This window comes from Physella acuta, unplaced genomic scaffold (genome assembly GCF_028476545.2).
Source record: "Physella acuta isolate Inbredline_101_S28 unplaced genomic scaffold, ASM2847654v3 ptg000692l, whole genome shotgun sequence".
Classification (NCBI taxonomy): Eukaryota; Metazoa; Mollusca; class Gastropoda; family Physidae; genus Physella; species Physella acuta.
The window spans coordinates 404,527-421,753 of NW_026732211.1; the positions used below are offsets into that span (position 1 = coordinate 404,527).

General features: G+C 40.2%; 1 protein-coding gene across 1 annotated transcript in view; it reads left to right on the top strand.

Annotated features, from left to right (window-relative positions):
• LOC131949376 (uncharacterized) overlaps nucleotides 1-17,227 on the top strand; it is a 158,578-nt gene that overhangs the window by 87,715 nt on the left and 53,636 nt on the right. The gene's annotated exons all lie outside the window — the stretch shown is intronic.

Below are 17,227 nucleotides of genomic sequence, written 5' to 3' on the forward strand. Positions count from 1 at the left end.
TTCTGACACCATATGTAACAACATGTATTCTTTGTTGTTGTGGGTTAGCTTTCATACAGGAACACGAGCAACAGTGGCAACTTCAAATGACAACTTTATTTACACTATGTACAGATAAATCCGTGGTACATCCATATTTGAAGATCAACTGATATAGGTACAAATAATAATCACGACTCCAAGTCATGGAGACATCTTACATTCACTGCCATCGTTCCAGTCCCCAGTCCTAGCACACAACACCCGTTCACCTTTCGCTCTCTCTTTTATTCACCACTTTCTCTCCCCTTACGTCAATGAGCGATCTCAACCAAAAGCATGAAAAAACACATGACGATCGCTCAAACAGTCCTTCCGCTAGCCAGGTACTCTTCATTCATGCAACTTCATGTAAAACACAATAATATAAACATACATAATTATACAGTCTGTGACAGCCCTAAATATAGAATTCCACATGGGGAAATAAAAATAACAAAAACGAAACACCTAACTATGGTAGCTTGATGAAACGATTATGTTAATCTAGAGGTCCAACTAGAGAGATAGTGTGAAGCAAACGTAAACAGATATCCTCTTTTAACTAATCCTCAGACAGAAGCGATTGTATTCGTTCACTTTAATTTTAATTTAACATTCTGGATCTAATACACAGTTGTATTTCATCAAAACGAATCGGTTTGAAGTGTTTGTAAATTTCATTTGTATCTGTTTACACGTGATCCTTGCAGACGATCCCCTTAGCGTGCTGACGCGTTTCCTGGGCCGATTAGACCCGTGGTTCATGATCTTATTGAAACACAACACAAGGCCGATTAGACCCGTGGTTCATCCACTTCTTAAAACACTAAAGGCCGATTAGAACCTTGGTTCATTCACTCACCAAAACACAACATAAGGCCGATTAGCCCATTTTATCAGCGGTTTATATAATAAAATAGAAAACTTTACATCTAGTATATGTCTTATCCGGCGTCTTGCTATTGTTTTAACTATAGCGAATGTCAATTGATTCTCTTTCTTTTTTCTTCTTTTATCATTATCATCTTTTCTTTATCGTGCCTATGCCTCATGGCCAGATGAAGTAGAGTTCAGGAAGAGAGTGTGGTCAGCGTTGTACCCAGCCGCCTTGGTTTCCCTAACGTGAGTCAGGTACCCATCGGAGCTGGGTAGACTAAGGAACGTCTTACAGAACCAGGTATCCGAACCCTGGACTTTCGGGTTAGCAACGCAAGCTTAACCATCCGACCACACTGCCTCTTATTGAGTTTGTTTTTTGCCACCATGTCAATGACTCTCGAAGGCTACTGACATATGATTGCTTGGTACTGTAGAACGGAGATGACCCTCTTGTAGGTGATGATAAATGGTTACGTGTCACCATTTAATGAGTAGATTGTCCTAACCGTACCGACCACATGGTACCATATAACGGAGATGCCTGAAGTTATGATACTTTGTTTGTTAAAAGTCAAAAGTCCAGGCCTTGACCTACTTTCCTTTAGTTTAAAGGTCACCCATGTAACGGAATACACCCCGGCAGTAATTGGTTTAAAAACCTTGAGACGCCACTGTATTAAATTACAAATTTGAACTGCGTTGACATTTTATTTTTGCGATGTTTAGCCCGAAGATTTAAAAAACAAAATTTTTGTCACTTCAAGGTTGTTTTAATATGGAATACAATACTATGGTGTGTGGGGAGTTCAGACTGTTTTAATATGGAATACAACACCGTGGTGTGTGGGGACTTCAGACTGTTTTAATATGGAATACAATACCATGGTGTGGGGACTTCAGACTGTTTTAATATGGAGTACAATATCTTGGTGTGTGGGGACTTCAGATTGTTTTAATATGGAATACAACACCGTGGTGTGTGGGGACTTCATACTGTTTTAATATGGAATACAACACCGTGGTGTGTGGGGACTACAGACTGTTTTAATATGGAATACAACGCCGTGGTGTGTTGGGACTTCATACTGTTTTAATATGGAATACAATACTATGGTGTGTGGGGATTTCAGACTGTTTTAATATGGAATACAACACCGTGGTGTGTGGACGTGGGAAGGTGATGACTATGACTGCTAGAAAGATCATCGGTTGGAGGATATCGTGGTTGAGCTTTAGAGGATTGAACTGACAAGGACTGGAGTCACCAACAAATTACTATCAAGTACTGCAGTCACTGACAAGTACTGGAGTCACTATCAAGACTGGAGTCACTGAATTCTGGAGTCAAAGACAATTCTGGAGTCACTGTGAAAGACTAGAATAACTGACAAAGACGGGAGCTACTGACAGAGTGGAGTCACTGACAGATTGGAGTCACTGACAGAGTGGAGTCACTGACAGAGTCAAGCCACTGACAAGGACTGGAGTCACTGACAATTCTGGAGTCACTGACAAGGACTGGAGTCACTGACAATTCTGAAGTCACTGACAAGGACTTGAGTCACTGACGAGAACTGGAGTCACTGACGAGAACTGGAGTCACTGACAGAGTGGATTCACTGACAAGGACTGGAGTCACTGACGAGAACTGGAGTCACTGACAGAGTAAATTCACTGACAAGGACTGGAGTCACTGACAAGAACTGGAGTCACTGACAGAATGGAGAAACTGTCGAGGACTTGAATCGCTTCACAAAGACTTGAGTTAATGTAACAGATTGTATTAAATAATGCTTAATCCTAACACTAATCCTTGAGGTTTTAATCCTAACAGTAGATTTTCACGTTTTTAAAGTTTCAAGTCAAATGGGATGAGTTTTGCGTACCTTACACCCCCACAACAGGAGGTGATACTGACAGCTTGGCGCGTGAAAAGTGACAGTCACGTGACGACCGGTCTCGTCTGTTGATTCCATGCACGCCTGGCACCAAGACCGCACCTGTGTGGAGCAGTTTCCGCCAGGTGTAGGTGTTTACATAGGTGTGATCTAAAAATAGACTCAACTGTCTCATATCTCTAGCATTGATCTCCGTTATTTTGTTTTGTTTTCACGGGCAGTTTTTAATAGTATCATGGGCTATGTATCGTAACACACTTGTATGTTTGTTTGTTTGTTTGTTATGTAAAAAAAAGTGTAAAAAACAACTTCATATCCAGAAGACCCCCACCACCACGTCCCCCACCCCCGCTTTTAAAGTCTCAGCTTTTGACGGATACAATTTGTATTATGTTTTTATCAAAGGCTTCAAGTAGGTACTATATACCACGGGTTAAGCATTTTACATTGGGAAATGGATTATCGTATGAAGTCTGGCAGGAAGCAGATAGGGTGAGATAATCCATTCGTGACAGTAGAACCGTTGATTACCCCCCCCCCCCCTCTATGCTACGACCCCCCAAAATGGTAGTTTGGCTAATTTTAAGTTAAATGGAATTTAAAACACCCCCTCCCCCCCCCCCTTGAGCAATACCTACATAAGCTTCTACATCAGTGGTTCTTAACCTGGGTTTGGTCAAACCCCAGGGGTTCGGTGAGTCAGTCTCAGGGGTTTGGTGAGTCAGTCTCAGGGGTTCGGTGAGTCAGTCTCAGGGGTTCGATGAGTCAGTCTCAGGGGTTCGGCGGAAGTCAGACACACACCCGACTCATATTGTGATCGTATTTTGTCAATGAGGACGATATTATTATTAAAAGGGGTTCGGTGAATACGAAATGTTTGGGCTTCAGTACCTCAAAAAAAAAATGCTCTAAATTGAAGACATTCCTGTGGTGAAAGTAGGGCGCTATAAAAGGTGTGAGCAGCTTTGGGAGGATTAGCAATGAGCACGTGAGACAGGTGTTGGTGCCTGCCAGATGTGTCGTTGATCAGACACCTCAAGACACCTCCAGACACCTCCATACCACGCCATCCACAGGCTTTCTCTCATTACTGACCTGAATAATTAAAACCTAATTAGACGCTGGTAGGGAAGGAGAGTCCGACGTACCCGTCCCACGTCAGTTGTTGGTGGTGAGGGGATTTGTGGGGGTACTCACACTTTTGTGAGGTGTGGGGGTTGGTGTGTGGGAAGGTGTGGGGAAGGTGTGAGGGTTAGTGTGTGGGAAGGTGTGAGGGTTGGTGAAAATTTAATGCCTCAAGCTGATGGCGAACATGTTTCCTTCCGGAATCGTCATTCACGACTTCACACGTCACACATGACGTCACGGCTAGATGACGTCAGAGAAAATGGCTGTGCAATATAAACAAAACTTCAGTTACAGCTATAATAAAGCTTTTCTTAGGTAGCTAAAGGGCATAGACACGTTAAAACGCATAAATATTGGTATTAGTGGAGGTAAATTATGTGGATAATTAACGAAACCCGGTAATTTATTAGCTACATATAAACAAACACGTTTTTATGTCCAGACATATTTTGTTTTAAGATTTCGTAAATAAGTTTTTTCTACATATATAATCTTCATCATCTTATACCGTTTGTACCCAACATACATGGGGCAGATGAAGTAGAGTTCGTCTGTTTCACTTACATCGGCATACAAAGGGATAATGTGGTCACTCATTAACGTGAGTTAGGTACCCATCAAAGCTGGGTGGACAAAGGGACGTTTTACTATTTTCGCCCGGATTCGAACTCGAGACCGTAGGGTTGGAAGTCTGTACCGCTAGGTCACGCCGTTCCTTATCCAAATATAAATGTGCTATGTTAATTATCTTCATTTCGACAATACTAGTGAGAATTCAGTCGTCATTAATGTAATTTGTGTAAGTGCAAACACATAGAGTCATAGTACTGTGACAAGCTGGTATTTTAAAGTAGCAAATTACATATTTCTTTAGTCAGAGGCGTAGCGACTCTTCTCGGCGTCCTGGGACAAACTTTCAATTTGGCGCCCCCTCCCCTCCCCCCATTTATTTTTTATATTTATAATGCAAAACTGCAGCTAAAATGAGCTTTTAATTTTTTTTCAACCCATTATGGCGACCCATAGGGTCGGCGCCCGGGGACAGATGTACCCCTCTCGCTACGCCTCTGTCTTTAGTGATGGGGTATTCCCGTTCTCTCTATACAGTTCTTTAAATAGTTACAAAATTATTTGTGAGTGGGTGTCAGAACGGTGCTAGAGTCACGTGATGTCTGAATGACCAAATGTCAGGACCACCAAATGACAGGGCAGATTGACCAAACAATCACAGGATAACATAATAAGTAGGTGACATAGTTACCAGAAATTAGGTCAGGAATTTTTGCAGGAATAGCTTTCAGGGGTACGTAACCCAAGTTAAAGAGCTGTAAAAATGTTACAAGACCTACGTAATACAGACACGTGACATCTTCAAGTCTGCCTAACGCCAGTGGTACGACATCCGCCACGTGTCACGTGCGATTAGACGTGACACAAATATGGCGGCTAGTCCAGCCTCGTTTTAGCCCTAGGCAGCTACCAAGCAGGGGAAGTAAATACAAATACACACCACCAGAGTGACTGCTCTTTATGTGAGAACTGTTAGAGAAGCAAGATTTTAATGCATTTCACCACCTGTTTTCGTCTTTCATACTTACATCATTCACAAAAAGAACATAGTTTACAAATGTATTAATTATTTAACAATTTTAAAAATAGTCAGTAAAACAATTTTGATTTAAATTCTAGGTGCTATTTTCATATTTTCTTATACTCGCCGAGTTCCTGCTGTCTCTCACAATGACCCTCCACCCCCCCCCCCACCCCAAACGTATCCAGTTAGTCGCTTCTCTTATCTATCGGATCGCGCTAACTCCCCCCCCCCCTCACCATTCTCAACTTCAGTCACCATCAGATTTCCCGATTGTGACGTAATGGAATATCAAGATCGCCACCCCAGACATCTGTTTCTAGAAATATTCTCTTTAACACTTTAACTGCCCCCCCCGCCCTCTTAGCACACACGCACACACCTAGAACACCTAGCAGACCCCCCCTACCAGTGGCGAAGTGAGGGGGGGGGTCGGGTGACACCATTTAGGGGGGTGACACCAAGGCAAAAAATAGCAAAATATATAGAGAGAAATAATAATTCCACTTAATTGATTAATTCGAGTGTTAAAAAGTCTTTTAAGAGCAAATTTGGGGGGGGGGGGGTAGAAATCGAAAATTGAAAGTTTGTTCCCGGGCACCGGGAAGGGTCGCTACGCCTCTGGGGGGGGGGGGGGTGACACCATTAAGTGCTGCACCAGGTGACACCCGACCTCGCTACACCAATGCCCCCAACACCCCAACGTAATATCAACCATCCCAACCTTAACACCCACACCACTTGAGCCGAGCACCTTCCAGAACTCTCTTTAACGCCTCCCTAACCAGCACCTACTGCCACCCACGTCTAGCGCCTCTCCCCATCCCAACCTAGCGCCTCTCCTCATCATCCCAAAACATCTCTCCACACCCCCACTTATCGTCTATCCCTATCCATGCCTAACACCTCTTCCCATCCAAACCTAACACCCCCATTCTCACTTAACCACCCCCACCCCCACCCCACTTGGCACATCGCACCCACCGCTCCATCTCCCCCCCCCCCTTTTTACAAGAACACCCCTTGCACAATTTTACGACTCTAGCAGACCTTGTTCCTCAAACATAAAACTTATTTATAACAGCGTGTCATTGTTTATGTTCAAAAATGCCAAATTCTTTTTTTCTTCACAAAATGCCTTGTTTTACAGCATAAACTTTTAGTTTTTATTACAAATGTTGACTCTACTTTAAAACAAAGCTGTTTTTTGTGCAAACAAAAGTGCAGTTTTCCGACACCAAGAGATACATTCAAATGTTTTATGTGTGTGTTCTGTGTGGCGTGTGTGGTGTGTGGTGTGTGGGTGTGTGTTCTGTGTGGTGTGTGGGTGTGTGTTCTGTGTGGTGTGTGGGTGTGTGTTCTGTGTGGTGTGTGTGTGTGTGTTCTGTGTGGTGTGTGTGGGTGTGTTCTGTGTGGTGTGTGTGTGTGTGTTCTGTGTGGTGTGTGTGGGTGTGTGTTCTGTGTGGTGTGTGGGTGTGTGTTCTGTGTGGTGTGTGGGTGTGTGTTCTGTGTGGTGTGTGTGGGTGTGTGTACGCGCCACCATCCGAACTCAATTACTGGTGAAAATGTTGGTGCGCTGGCGAATTTTTTTGATTAAGGTTTCCGAATCCTCGGAAGTTAACCAATGGCTGTCAAGTTGACATTGAAAGTATGATGACCTTGAAGTATTTAACCTCCTTGCAGACGGCAAATGACGTTCCTTTTTCCGAACCAAATGGTCCAGGGGGCAGGAGAAGTAGAGTTCACCTGTTTCTGTGACATCGGCATTTAAAGGACTAACGTGGTCTGCACCATGTCCTGCCGCATTTACTTTCCCTAACGTGATTTAGGTACCCATTCAGAGCTGAGTGAACTCTGGGAGGTTCAACTAACTGGAACGCGGATTTGAACTCGAGCTCTCAGGTTAGCACACCAGTGCTCTAACGCTAGACCACGCCGTCCCATATTCGGCCAATCGTAGAGCTAAAAATAGCTCTCATTGTTTAGCTAACTTGAAATATCAGTATTTCAACAATCTTAACTAAACTACAGCGTTAACTTCAACTTTTTAACATTATAAGCCAACTATCTCTCGTGTCAATTTTAGTTTGTCAACATTGTAAGGTATCTATCTTCGTGTTAACTTCAGTTTTTTAATACTCTAAGTCAACTATCACTGCTTATGTTTAAAGTCACATTCACTCTTTGCTTACGCCGACAGAGATATCCATTTTCCCACGTTTTCTTTAACTTTCTTTCGCGTCTGTTTGTTTGTTTGTTTGGTTCTCCAATCAAATCTTGCGATCGAAATTTCGGGCACTTCCCAGTTAGCTAGCGCGCTGAAATTTTCAGGGAAGCTTTGTTTCCGATGACAATAGAATATTCAATTGTTCAATTGATCATTTTAGACCGCTATATATTTGTACAAAAAACGTGGGAAAAGGGGACATAACCCAGTAATTGTAATTTGATGAAAACAAGGTTCGGTACTCTCCCTCTTTTGGCTTACTGAGTATACTGAGTAGTGGTCACGCGGTGTTTGTGTACAAACAACCGGAACGTAACAACTGCTGGCCAGTATGGGGGAGACGATATGGTCGAGTGGTTGGGCACACGATTGCTAACCCACTCGACACGGGTTCAAGGCACGTGTTTTTTACGAGTTGTCTTCGTTTACCCAAAAAAAAAAGTGAATGCGAAAAGATAAAATCGATAGTAAGATTTTAATGCAAACAAACAGACAAAGACTAAAAAGTAGAAAATAATTATCATTAAAAAAGTTTTAAAAAAAACCCACGTTTTCTGATTGAACTAAAAAGTAGAAAATAAATACTATACATCACAATAATGCAAGCGATCACTCTACTATAAGCGATGAAAAACGTGGGGCGCCGTGATTTTCTTACAGTTTCTAATACTGTTGACTCTCTACAAGCTCCCTAATAAAAGTCAATAGTATTATCTAATCAATAGTAATATAACTTTTACATCTTATATTAACATTGACCGATAAAAAACTTTTACTTCGGCGCCCCACGTTTTTCATCGCTTATAGTAGAGTGATCGCTTGCATTATTGTGATGTATAGTATTTTTTTTTCAAACTTTTTAGTTCAATCAGAAAACGTGGGTTTTGTAAAACTTTTTTAATGATAATTATTTCGTATGTGTTTATGTGAATGCCCACGCCAGTAATGGGTTCTTCGAAAAATAAACATCGGATTTTCCAATTTCCCTACCACCTGCCGTGGCCCAGTCTACACTGAAATCAACGGGAAATTTAAAATCAAATTCCCATCAAATTTTGGGGCGTTCAATTTTCAATTTTAAAACCTTATATTCGTGTAACCTTGACCAATATTGAGGAATTTAATTGGATCATCTATGACGGATGAAATGTTGTACTACATATCTGACTTATGAAAATGTTGAACCGAAACTTTGACAGATGAGTCTGTTGGATCAAGTTCCTGGTGCATGACATGCTGTAGTCTGTATCAACTCTAATGCTGTACCAAACTGCTGACGAACGAAAATGTTGGACCGCCCAGCCAGCAAATAAAAAACGTTGAAGCAAGAGTACGTCACATCCCTTAAGCCAGATAAACTGGCAGTTAAAAAAAAAAGCCAAAAGCAATTGTGCTGTTCTGAAGCGTGAAATCAAAACGGCACTCGATGCATTTTAATACTATAGGAGGCTAAAAGATAAAGTGGGCTAGCCAGATTTGGCTGTCAGGAAAAGCCGTAAAGCAATTATTTTCTTTCTGATCGTGTTGTTGTATGGAATTATGCGGATATAGCGAAAAAAAAAATAGGAAAAAATTTCGGCTTATATTTGCGTTAACTAACGGTATAGAAAAGTTTGGAGAAAAATATGTTTTCCAATTAATTTTTTTTGCGTTATCTTGTATTTAATATTTTTCTAGCAAACATATACTCACACACACGCACATACGCACATACGCACGCACGCAAACACGCACACACACGCACACACAAAAACATATATAAAATTATAACACTAATTGTTGTACAAAACAGGCGTAGGAAAGAGAGGGCGTGTGGAGTCTCATTACCATTATTTCAATTTTTATCGTTCCAATTAAAGTAGCTGACTATTCTTTTACTACATTTCTAAGCCTCCTTTTCAAATCATTTAGCTGTATTTTGTTATAGAAGATTTAACTCTAGAAATCTTTATAGAAGATTTAACTCTAGCAGACTTTATAGAAGATTTAACTCTAGCAGTCTTTATAGAAGATTTAACTCTAGCAGTCTTTATAGAAGATTTAACTCTAGCAGACTTTATAGAAGATTTAACTCTAGCAGTCTTTATAGAAGATTTAACTATAGGAGTCTTTATAGAAGATTTAACTCTAGCAGTCTTTATAGAAGATTTAACTCAAGAAATCTTGTTAGAAGATTTAACTCTAGCAGTCTTTATAGAAGATTTAACTCTAGCAGTCTTTATAGAAGATTTAACTCTAGCAGTCTTTATAAAATATCTAACTCTAGCAGTCTTTATAAAAAATCTAACTCTAGCAGTCTTTATAAAAAATCTAACTCTAGCAGTCTTTATAAAAAATCTAACTCTAGCAGTCTTTATAAAAAATCTAACTCTAGCAGTCTTTATAAAAAATCTAACTCTAGCAGTCTTTATAAAAAATCTAACTCTAGCAGTCTTTATAAAAAATCTAACTCTAGCAGTCTTTAAGGAAGATTCCACTCCAGTAGACTGTATAGACATTCCTTTTTGCCAGTCTGCGCATTCAGATCTGCCACAAACACTGTTTCTAGCTGAAACTTTTGGTTTAGGTTTAAATTTAAAAAAAAAAATTCAATTCAGCGTCAACTCATTAGTGAAACGAGGCAGCTATCACTAATTGGCGATGACATCATATCTCTCATTGGACGAGTATCGATTTCAAGTAATTAGTTAAGGATCGATACTTTAACACTAACTCGTGACACTATGTGGCGTTTTTGGTTTGCATTAAACTAAAGCATTTTCTCAGCTTGTCTGCGCTGTCATGCTTCATGCTTATATATATATATATATATATATATATATATATATATATATATATATATATATATATATATATATATATATATATATATATATATATATGTGTGTGTGTGTGTGTGTGTGTGTATGTGTGTTCAGATGTTATATGGGTTATGTCATTGTGTATGTATGTGTATTTGTCTGTAAACGTTAGTCATTTGAGATATATAATTTGTGTTTGTGTGGTTTTCTGTGTATGTTTATATGTGTGTTTATATCTGCGTATATGTGTGTATGTCTGCGTCCTCATATGTCAGGCGAGTGTGAATGTGTTTTTTTGTGAGTGAATGTTTGTATTCTTGCGCGTGACTATGTTCTTGTGTGTGTGTGTTTTTGTGTGTGTATGTGTGTGTGTGTGAGTGTGTGTGAGTGCGCGTGTATATAGGTATCTGTACATTTTCCTTTTGTGATAGACTATGTGAGTGTGTGTAAGTATGTATGTTTGTGTGTAATTATGTATGCGTGTATTTGTGCGTGTGTTCCTCAGCGCATGCTTGTTAAGGGTGTGTTCGTGCGTGAGTGCGTCTGTTCATGCGTTTATGACCTGTTTTTTTCTGTTTAACTACAGTATGTCAATCAGAGGACATGCTTCCCCTCCCCAGCCCCGCGCCCCAATAAAATTGAGTCTCTAATAGGATTGCTCAATGATTAGCGCACATCAGCTACTGACAAACACCTCAGTATTTATATTTCTTCAACGTTGATCCTCGTATATCATGAAAAATGATGTGGCATGAAGGTCTAGCTAAAGTTTTTCTATCGATTTAATCGATAACATCATACTAATCTGGTTATATTATGTGTTTTAATGTTACAAGATGAATTTGTTAAATTGGATGTAAAGTTTTAATGAGAAATTTCAAACGTACTCTATCGATTATGACGTCAAACTTTGGCCAAATTTTGGCCTCTATAAAACTTCTTTTATATGCTTCAGTATCTATTGTTCCAACATATGGGCTTTGTCCGTTGGAAATAATTTCTAGTCATTGTAGGAACATTAGTTAGTCACAATACCCAACCAAATGATAAGATATTTAAGTTCCCATTTACCGCTTCATAGCACTCACCGATTGGTTATAAAAATCATGTGACTGATTTGTTTATATTGTGTGAATTCTTCTATTCCTAGTTACAGTTACAGCGCTATTATTTCCTGTTTGTTTACAATTTAAATTTTCAGCTAACATTGTCAAATTGACAAGTTGGGCGAGACATGACCCTTGAAAGCGGAATATTTTAATGCACCCGACACAACATGCACCAATTAACCACACCGATTAATCGATTTAAAAAAAAAACAAGTTTAAAACGTCGATTCTCGAATTCTGTGTTCATTAATAATTGTGAACCATTCACGGAGAAATCAAGTGAAGCGAGACGGTTAAACAATCAATGAACACCGACAAGCAAGCATTTAGCAATCTTGGAACATCTTATTTGTTGAAGAATTTGCTTCAGTTTTTAATAACAACTCTTTTTAAATGCAATTAATGTAGAACAATCATTTTTAAAAAAAAAAAATCAAGTTTTAGAAATTGTATTTGCGTGCTTGTCCTGATACTTAACACAATCAATTCAGCGCTAAAAGCTGAATAATTCATCTACAGCTTAGCCAAGTACATCTTTACTGAAAATGTCGAATAGGTCTGAAGATCTACCAAACAGGCCTACACCTTATGCTGAATGAAAGCTGTAGAATATGTCTGTACCTCAACCAAGTATATCTTGTGCTGAATGAAAGCTGTAGGATAAGTCTGTACCTCTTGTGCTAGAAGCTGTAGGATATGTCTGTACCTCAACCAAGTATATCTTGTGCTGAATGAAAGCTGTAGGATAAGTCTGTACCTCTTGTGCTAGAAGCTGTAGAATATGTCTGTACCTCAACCAAGTATATCTTGTGCTGAATGAAAGCTGTAGGATAAGTCTGTACCTCTTGTGATAGAAGCTGTAGAATATGTCTGCACCTCAACCAAGTATGTCTTGTGCTGAATGAAAGCTGTAGGATAAGTCTGTACCTCTTGTGATAGAAGCTGTAGAATATGTCTGTACCTCAACCAAGTATATCTTGTGCTGAATGAAAGCTGTAGGATAAGTCTGTACCTCTTGTGATAGAAGCTGTAGAATATGTCTGTACCTCAACCAAGTATATCTTGTGCTGAATGAAAGCTGTAGGATAAGTCTGTACCTCTTGTGATAGAAGCTGTAGAATATGTCTGTACCTCAACCAAGTATGTCTTGTGCTGAATGAAAGCTGTAGGATAAGTCTGTACCTCTTGTGATAGAAGCTGTAGAATATGTCTGTACCCCAACCAAGTATATCTTGTGCTGAATGAAAGCTGTAGGATAAGTCTGTACCTCTTGTGATAGAAGCTGTAGAATATGTCTGTACCTCAACCAAGTATATCTTGTGCTGAATGAAAGCTGTAGGATAAGTCTGTACCTCTTGTGATAGAAGCTGTAGAATATGTCTGTACCTCAACTACAGCGTAACCAGGTGCATCCGAAATTTGACACGCTAATCTCGTCCATAAAGTTGTGATTACTTTATTGATTTGTGGAACAGAAATATAAAATTGAAAACAAAAAAAAAGATGAACTCGTTTACAATTGGAAATTGTTTCTTGAACTCCGTATTTTGGTCCAATCATGTCTGCCGAACTCAGTTTTCGTTTCATATGTTAAGCTATTGTGTTAAATATACAAGGTCTACGGCATTCACCGCCTGTAACTGACGCTCAGAGGCGTAGCGACCCCAGGGACTAACTTTCAATTTGGCGCCCCCCCCCCTACCCCCAATATATTTTTTATATTTATTATTCAAAGTAGCAGCTATAATGAGTTTATTTTGGCGCCCCTAGGGTTGGCGCCCGGGGACATATGTACCCCCCGCCCCCCCCCCCCGTCTAAAGCAGACGACCAACTGTCCCTGACATCAGCACATAACTGACCACATCCCTCCTGACTTTTACCCCCACCTCCCCTCCTCTCCCTGGACGTGAAGTGTTCGATAAATAACTCCGCAGCGCAGCCGTATAAACGTTACCATAGCAACGCATCCGCCGGCTTCCTGTAGTCCTATTAAAGGTGAATTACTCCCCCTGTCATCGCGAAGGTAATGAGCGCGAGACAGTTGTTGATAACGCACCACGTGACGCCCGTTGTTCTATGCCCGGCCGTTTAACTGATCGCTTAGTCGTATGGTTGATTTTTTTGTTGTAGCTGAATACGGTCATTGCAATAACCGAAACACAACGACAAGCTACTTTTGTACCGAAATGCATTGTTCTAAATGTACACATTTTCGAGAGCAGAAATTAACTAGAATAATTTTTACGGTAACTTGAGAAAGAGAAAGTGACTGTGATGTAATCCAATGTTAGAAAATCTAGTTTGAATGCTTTTTAGTGTCATATAAGGGGTGGGGGTCGTCAAACTTTATGAATACTCCCCCTCCCACTCGACACGCGTCATAACAAATTTCCAAACTCACCTCCCCCCCCTAGGAGTTTGACGTCGTTTATGGACGACCCCTATATGATGTATCGCTGCTCTACCAACTCCCGTAGCATGTACCAAGAATACCCAGTTTACCTAATCCTAATGTAAATTTACTTCACTTTGATATATTTTCCAGAAAAAAAAAAATGTATTTTGCCTGAGGTAATGTCTTATTGTAGTTTTAAATGCCGCGGAGCGTATGAAACAGAAAAAAAAAGAAAATTAAATATTTCCTTCGATTTTTGCCGGTGTTGATTTAGCCTGGTTTAAAATAAAACCTAGACAAACATCGAACAGATCACATTCTGGGGGATTGTTCGGCATAAGGCCTTCATCAGCACGGTCGTGATTTCTTGAGGGGGGGGGGGGGATTGTTCGGCATAAGGCCTTCATCAGCACGGTCGTGATTTCTTGAGAGGAGACGTGACGTTTGTTGTGTACTCGATTGTGTGGGACAGTTTGTTGGATAGAGTTTTTGTTGGATGTTTTTGTTGGATCGTTTTTTATTTCTCCAGGGGGGATGGGGGAACATAAACATTTTGGGGATGTACAGACTAAATTTTCCGGCGGGGTGAGGGTGTACAATGGTAAAAGTATATATTTTATATATTTACATTCTTTTTCGTTCGCAGGCGGGGGGGGGGGGGGGGGGAGGAGGGGGGGAGGGGGAATAGATATGCTTCTGGGGGCGGGGAGGGGCTGGAAGAGGTGACTGAAAGAAGCACTGTTTTTTGTTGCATCGATTTTATGGCCATTTTTTTTAGATTTTTTTTTCGGTTGTTTTTTGTTGGTTGGTTTTTGTCGAATAATGTTTTTTTGAAAAACTTACTTTTTTTGATGGATTATTTTGTGGGGTCATAATATTGCATAGCTTTTGTTAATAACATTAGTTGTAGAAATTCTAGTGTCGGACTATGTCATAAATCTGTTGGTGAATGTCTTAGTATTGAAGAGATGGTGTAGATTTTAGTTCTTTATCAATCATCCTATGACTTCTGGAGTTTACAGTTTGTTAAGGCACCACAGTTGATTGCTTTTCGAATTCCTTTACCATCTTTCTGTCTTCTACTGCTTTAAGTAGTTCTGACCCAGACGGCCCAGTCCGTTCCTCGACGTCCTCCATCCAATGTCGTCCTTTCCTCTGTCGTCTTCACACTCCTGGCACCGTGCCCTGAAGGATCGTCTGCTGGGCATTTCAAGGGGGCGTGGCTCTCCAGATTTGTTACTGTGCGCGACGTTATAGGGTGGTGTTTTAAAATATGCTTAAAACACCGGTCAAGTGAGACGGGTGTTACGGTCTAATAAGTCTGGTGTGTTATTGTTAGCTGTGTACTGTTGCTTATACAACAATAAGTTATCGTATAACTAGTCTAATTAGCAATTACATTGTCACTCGGGTCCTTTAGAAATAGTAGCATTCTTTAATTTGGCATTTCGCCATCTATCCAAATTGTATTTTTTTTTAATTAAGGGACTGAACTCTACCCAATATTTATGAGGTAACCCGCGTTAATTATCTTAACATGTACTGTAAAACTCCTGCTAATCTGCTCTTGAAGTGCTACATCAAAGTTTAAAAGAAATAGTTAATTGTTCCCATTTCGTATTGATTCTATGGGTGTCACTGGTATGCTTTCAACCCCCCCCCCCCCTCCTCCCACCGTTGCCCGTTTCCATCCGCTGTGACGTCATTGCTTCTCATCAGAGACGGCCCAGCGTACAGTTAAGAATGAGTCTTAATGAGGTAATTAGTCCTACAGCCAATGTCCAGCAAACTGCCAATTTAAAGTTTAATGAATGAAGCTGTTAAACTTTGATTAAAGCGCTGAGCGGAGAGGGGAAATTAAGAGTCTCCGGAATTATTATCAGGTTCTATTTATAGATTCGGAAACAATTAGATTCTAAGGCTAAAGTTGATGCTTTTTAACAGTACAATGGTTGATTAAATTCTTCATGAATACAATAGCTGATTACATTCTTCATCACAATAGCTGATTTTTCTCATCATTACAATGGCTGATTAATTTCACCTTTACTATTGTTGATTGGTTTTATCCGGATGATTGCTAAATCTCTTCTCTCTTATAATTTATGATAGTTTAGATTTTCTCGTAACTTTCCTGTAACCACATGCACTACCCCATAGTTTTACAACATGTGTTAACCACCTATACTTTAACGCCATATCTTACAACATATAGCTAAAACTCCAGATACCTATAACCAGAGTTTCTTCCAGGCATCTCTCCGGGGGGGGGGGTGCGAAGAAAGTCTACCCCCCCCCCTCCGAACGAAATGAAATTTATATAGAAAATATATATACTTTTATCGGTGTCCGCCCCCCACAAGAAAGTCTTAACCCCCCCCCCCCCACCCCTGAAAAATTCAAGTGCCTCCCGGAGAAAAAAGTCTGGAAGAAACACTGCCTATAACCCAACTACTGACACACCGAGTCCTCTGCAAATGACACACTGGTCTCAACGACGCACGCATTGCGCCGCCCCATGTTCCGGTTCCGCCTGACTAGTCAGCTTTGATCCCCTCACTTCTAGAACATCCGCTCCGGCATCAAAGAGCGGCCCAACCACTCCCACGCAGCGGGGGGCGGACGTCATGGACACTAATGAGATGCGTAATTAACAAACCGTGCATACTTTAAGGAAATATTGTTATGTCAATTAACTTCGAGCAAAACAAAAACAATAAAACATGTTTACATTAATAGTATTGTATACTCTGTAGGGACATGCATACAACAAATTGGTTTTCATCAAGACAAGGTTAGAAACTACACTCAGACAAGATTTGGCGTTAATTTGATGTTACATCACTATTTTCTTCAGCTCTGGGGGTGAGGGCCCGACGTCTTCACCCCAACTTCACGGTTTGTTAGTTAGTAATAACATTCGGAGATAAACGTTATAGTGTAGGCCTAACTCCCATTTTGTATGTCAATTCAACAGCACCTAATCTTGACGTCATTTTTTTTACAACAATTCCATTATGACCTCATTTGACAACAAGAACATTAGACATTATAACAATACATTTAAAGACGTCATTCGGTTACCCTTGTCATGTAACAACTAAATCATGATGTAGAATCACGTCAAACCGTATTCGATTGTTGGGAGTTAAGTTATCATAAGGGTGGCGGGAGGGG